Raw genomic sequence first — 6440 nt, forward strand, 5'->3', positions numbered from 1 at the left:
AACAATCTGCCTAGACATGACAGTCTGTAAAGGATGAAGCAAGATCCATACTTAATTAACTCAAAAAATTCTGAAAATTTACCACACTGTAGAAAATTTATCATAGCTTATTGTGCAAAAAAATTCAATATTTTATCACATTCTGAATTTTCTCAAGAATTCACGCACTAGTGTGCAACTTTCTGTTTTCAAACAGACGCATATAGACTTGCAAAATAAGCATGGTAAAGGCTATACTTAACATTTTTATTGAAACTAGTCGAATGCTCATGCGTTGCTAGGGGACTTAAAAAATGTATACACGGGTCGTTCTAATCCAGAAGTGTATGTCAAACATGATGGATATTCATCCATATAACGCCAACTACCAATTCTTTCTCCCACTGCTTTCTGTAATGTGAGGATCACTTCAAAATCGTAAATAACATGAAATAACTTTCAAATTGTGAAGATATAAACATGACAACAGTTAGACAATGTTCAATTCTCTTTTGTGTTGGTCATTTTGTATACGAGTATTCAATTATGGTGTACAAAAAATCTAGCCATCCCGAAGTATGTTTTATCCAAATATCTAATCTAGCTCCCAAAACAATATAAACAAGGGTGAAAGAAGATGCTAAAGATTCAACATCTACACCGATCAAAATGGCCTATTGAGCCCCTTGAAGTCCACCATCTCGATGCACTCTACACTGCCCCTGAAACCATTCAACAGCTTGAGCAGCTCGCTGGCCCGATGCTTGGTCACGCTGCTGTAGCACACCTGGAGCAGCTCCGGTAGGTGCTCACACGCAGTGCCTCATCACAACACGCGCCAACACCGATGTCCGCGACACAGCAGAGGTGCCAGAGCGCTGAGACAGCAAACTCCGTGCCCATGTCGGACATGCGGAACATCTACTTGACCAGCACCGGCACGACCAACGTGTGCGCACGCGCGGACTCGAGGCTAGTGTCGCCGCACAAGACATTGTTGAGCACGGCCAGTGCCTTCTTGCTCGTCCCCTTGTTAGTGTCCATGACCACGAGGAGCTCCACAACAACGAGCACTGCCCCTAGCTTGGTGAAGTGGGCGGCCATGCGGTCGCTGTCATAGATGAGGTAGTAGCTCATGATGAGCATGACCTTGGTGGCCTAAGGGACACGGGGTTCTCGACGAGGCTGACAAACGCACTGCACACGCCAGGCATCCTCGAGATGATGTCGTCGGGGTGCCGATTGGCAGATGAGGTGACCTCACAGTGGACAATGGCGGCGCGCTGGCCCATGCGGCGATGTCACCGTGGGAGAGCACCGAGACGAGGGTCTTGAGAGTTGAGAGACGCCTGGGAGGCAATGCAGCGCCTGGCCTTGTCGTCGAGCGGGAAGAACACGGTAAGGGCCGCCAAGATCGTCCCCAGCGCGTCCAATGCTGCGGTGCGGGTGCCCTCCATGGGCTCTCCGGTGAGGCTCTGGAAAGCCGAGGAGAGCTAGCGGGTGGCGCCGGCAGCTGCGAGGCACCGACGGTTGCAGTCGCTCTCCTTCCCGATGGCCCTAGCCCTGGTGGTGACCTACCCACATGCCGCCGCGTTCCCGCGCCTGGCAGCGGCGAGCACCTGGGCGGCGGCAGCCTCGGCGACAGGCACCTGCTTGGCTCGATCGACGACACACCAGTCCTGGATCATGTGGCGCATGGCGTTGTTGGGGATGAGGTCGGTGAGCTGCATGGATCCGCCGGTGATGGGGCACGTGCCGCGCCCCCGCACCATCCACCTCTCCCGGCCATTGGTGATGCTCGTAGGCGCTGTGATCGGGTCCTTCATCAGCCCAAGCGAGATCGGGCACCGAAAGTGCACCGGCACCGCCAGCTCCTCATCATTCTCGGCATCGCCCACCTACACTCGTCGTTAGCCATGCGTGGCACACGGCAGCGAATTGGGAGCTCTGTGTAGGAGTGGTGGTGCGTAGGTTCATGGACGGAGCGGCGACGACTTTCCATGTGATAGAGATGGGAGAGAGGGGTACTGGGAGCGCGACGTGCGTTAGTGGGCAGTTGTTTCCCTGGTTTGTATGATGGATTATTTATACGGGGGATGTAGTGATCGCAAGAGACCTACGTTTTTCAGATCGTACCGGCTGGTTCGTTTACAATGATTTTTTCCTTGGAGAAGTCGCGATTGTAGAGGGAAGGGGGTGGTCGAACCATCACTAGGATGGCTGCATATCCCCCTTTAATAGTAGAAATAAGAGACGCAAAACATTACTCTAAATAATACCAAGAAAATCCTAATAAAATAAAATGACGCTCCAAGCAAAACACATATCATGTGACGAATAAAAATATAGTTCCAAATAAGGTTACAGGTAATGTTGGAGACGAAAGAGGGGGATGCCTTCCGGGGCATCCCCAAGTTAGTTGCTTGGATATTCCTTGAATATTACCTTGGGGTGCCTTGGGCATCCCCAAGCTTAAGGTCTTGTCACTCCTTATTCTCCTCATATCGATATCTCACCAAAAACTTGAAAACTTCAATCACACAGAACTTAACTAAACTTTATGAGATAGGTTAGTATGATAAAGAGCGAACCATTCACTTTGGTACTATAAAAGACAAGATTCAGAATTGTTTACACATAATTCCTACTGTAACTTATCATTTCCACAATTTATATCACTTAATATAAGCTATGGAAACACTAAAACAAGCAAACTATGCATTGAAAACAGAATCTATCCAAAACAGAATAGTCTGTAATGATCTGAACAATGACCATACTTATGCTACTCTTTTTTTTTTGAAAAATAAGGAAAACATAGAGAATTTATATATCAATCATCTGTAAAAAAATCAGAGAAAAATTACGTTTATGTGAATTTACAAAATTCCAGAACTGGGCGCAAAAGTTTTGTTTTTGCATAGAATCAAGTCAACTATCATCCACACTATCCCAAAGGCTTTACTTGGTACTTTATTGAAACAAAATCTATAAAACATGATTACAACAGTAGCTTAATCATGTGAACACACAAAAACGGTAGGTAAAAGTGTTGTGTTGTCTCCCAACAAGGGCTTTCCTTTAATGCCTTTTTAGCGAGGCATGATGATTTTATGATGCTCACATAAAAGATAAGAATTTGAACATAACGGGAGCATCATGAAGCAAATGACTAGCACATTTAAGGCTAACCCACTTCCTATGCATAGATATTCTGTGAGCAAACAATTTATGGGAACAAGAATCAACTAGCATAGATAGGCAAACAAGTGAAACTTCAAGATTTTCAACACACAGAGAGGAAACATGATATTATTGCAATACCTACAAGCATATGCTCCTCTCTCATAGTAATTTTCAGTAGCATCATGAATGAATTCAACAACATAGCTATAACATAAAGCATTCTTACCATGATCCACAAGCATAGAAATTTATTCTCATCAATAGTAATGGGAGCAAACTCAACAATATAGCTATCATGTGATTGAAAATTAAAATCCTGATGACAAGTTTCATGGCTATCATTATTCAATATATCATACATGTCATCACCATAATCATCATAGATAGCAACTTTGTTGTCATGATCAATTGAAATCTCTTCGGAAATAGTGGATTCATCACTAAATAAAGTCACGACCTCTCCAAATCCACTTTTTCCAATATTGTAACAAGATTCAACACACTCCAAAATAGTGGGACCATTAGCTAGAGTTGACACTCTTCCAAACCCACTTTCATTAATATAATCATCATAAATAGGAGGCATGCTTTCATCATAATAAATTTGCTCATGAAAACTTGAGGGACGAAAAATATCATCTTCATCAAATATAACACCCCCAAGCTTATGGCTTTGCATATCATTAGCATCATGGATATTCAAAGAATTCATACTAGCAACATTGCAATTATGCTCATCATTCAAAGATTTTATGCCAAACATTTTATTGATTTCTTCTTCTATCATTTGACCACAATTTCCCTTTCCATCATTTTCAGAAAGACATGATAAAGACGAATAATATGAGGCCACCTCAATTCCATTTTTTTGTAGTTTTCTTTTATAAACCAAACTAGTGATAAAACAAGAAACTAAAAGATTCAATTACAAGATCTAAAGATATACCTTCAAGCACTCACCTTCCCGGCAACGGTGCTAGAAAAGAGCTTGATGTCTACTATGCAACTTTATTCTTGTAGACTTGTGTTGGGCCTCCAAGCGCAGAGTTTTGTAGGAAAGTAGCAAATTTCCCTCAACTGGATGACCTAAGGTTTATCAATTCATGGGAGGCGTAGGATGAAGATGGTCTCTCTCAAACAACCCTGCAACCAAATAACAAAAAGTCTCTTGTGTCCCCAACACACCAAATACAATGGTAAATTGTATAGGTGCACTAGTTCGGCGAAGAGATGGTGATAGAAGTGTAGTAATGATTGTAGATATTGATTTTTGTAATAGGAACAATAAAAAATGGCAAGGTAGCAAGTAACAAAAGTGAGCACAAACGGCATTGCAATGCTTGAAAATGAGGCCTAGGGTCCATACTTTCGCTAGTGCCATCTCTCAACAATGCTGATATAATTGGATCATATAACCATCCTCAACATGCGATGAAGAATCACTCGGAAGTTCCTATCTAGCGGAGAACATAATACAAAATTGTTTGTAGGGTATGAAACCACCTCAAAGTTATCCTTTCTGATCGATCTATCGAAGAGTTCGTACTAAAATAACACCAAGTTATCCTTTCCGATCAATCTATCTAAGAGTTCGTACAGAAATAACACCATATGATACACATCAACCAACTCTAATGTCACGTAGATACTCCAATGTCACCGCGAGTATCCGTGAGTTGATTATACGATGTGCATCAAACAATTTCAGATTCATAATACTCAATCCGACACAAAGAACCTCAAAGAGTGCCCCAAGATTTCTACCGTAGAAACAAAGACGAGAACATGCATCAACTCCTATGCATAGATTACCCCAATGTCACCTCGCGAATCCTTGAGTTAAGTACCAAAAAACATCAAGTGAATCAATATGATACCCCATTGTCACCACGAGTATTCATAGCAAGACATGCATCAAGTGTTCTCAAATCCATAAAAGTATTCAATCCGATAAGAACGGAATCTCAAAGGGAAAATTCAATTCATCACAACAAGATAGAGGGGGGAAAACACCATAAGATCCAACTATATTAACAAAGCTTGCGATACATCAATATTGTGTCAAATCAAGAACGCGCGCGCACGAGAGAGAGAGAGAGAGAGAGAGAGAGAGAGAGAGAGAGAGAGAGAGAGAAATTAAACATATAGCTTCTAGTACAAACCCTCAGCCTCGAGGGTGGACTACTCCCTCCTCATCATGGTGGCCAGGGATGATGAAGATGGCCTCCGATGATAAATTCCCCCTCCGGCAGAGTGCCAAAACATGGTCCGGATTGGTTTGTCGTGGCTACAGAGGCTTGCGGCGGCGGAATTTTTGATCTAGGGTTATTTCTGGGGGTTTATATATATATAGGATTTTCAGCGTTGGAATCACACGAAGATGGGCCTCAGGAGGCCCACCACCCACCAGGGCGCGCCAAGGGGTGGCATGCCCTCGTGTCTTGTGGGCAACAACCCCCCCTCTAGTGGTTCTTTGCTCTAGTATTTTTCTTTTCTTCCAAAAAAATAGTCAAAAAGTTTTGTCCAATTCCGAGAAATTTTATTCTTGCAAAAAAAACACCATGGTAGTTCTGCTGAAAACAGCGTCAATCCGGATTAGTTCCATTCAAATCATACCAAAACCATATAAAATTGTTGTAAACATGGCACGAATACTTCATAAATTATAGATACATTGGAGACGTATCATCCGGCAAAGAGTGCAATCAGCGAGCATGTGAAGCATACACGTCAGTCAGCCAGACATTAAGGATAAAAACCTAGGAGAGATGGCAGAACACGCCATCCAATCAGCCACAATGGTCCAATGCAAGGAAACACAACACATGATCCGTCCAGCCGACACTGTTGCGCCAATTGGCATAGAGAACAACTACAACCCGGAAGTTAAGCGAGCTATTTGAAGGATTTTGCCTCAACTATCCGCAAATGATTATGTTCATACCATGTTTCTATTTGCCTTGACAATGTCCGTTGCCCACAACTTTCTTTTGTGATTGTTTTTCATGACATGAGCACGGTGTTTCTTGGACAATTGTCCTATATGAGAAAATGATGAAAACTCCCTAGAGTTATGTTTGAACACCCAAAGGTAGTGGAGTTATTATTGGGGGTGTTGTGGCGCAACGAAGCAACAACCTCTCTAGTGATGGGCCACGGAGACATTTGTGTGGCATGCCCTCCTACCATCGCTCCACTAGCATGTAGTTGTTATGGAGCACGGATGAGATAGCCCGCTAGATGACCCGTCACGCCAATTGGCAAAGAGACCAACT

The 6440-nt window shown here is 43.2% G+C and overlaps 1 pseudogene; it reads right to left on the reverse strand.

Annotated features, from left to right (window-relative positions):
• Positions 1-643: 643 nt before the first annotated feature.
• Positions 644-6440, reverse strand: part of LOC119292723 — a 7209-nt pseudogene continuing 1412 nt past the window's right edge.

The sequence above is a fragment of the Triticum dicoccoides genome, chromosome 4B (assembly GCF_002162155.2).
Source record: "Triticum dicoccoides isolate Atlit2015 ecotype Zavitan chromosome 4B, WEW_v2.0, whole genome shotgun sequence".
In the NCBI taxonomy this organism is placed as follows: Eukaryota; Viridiplantae; Streptophyta; class Magnoliopsida; order Poales; family Poaceae; genus Triticum; species Triticum dicoccoides.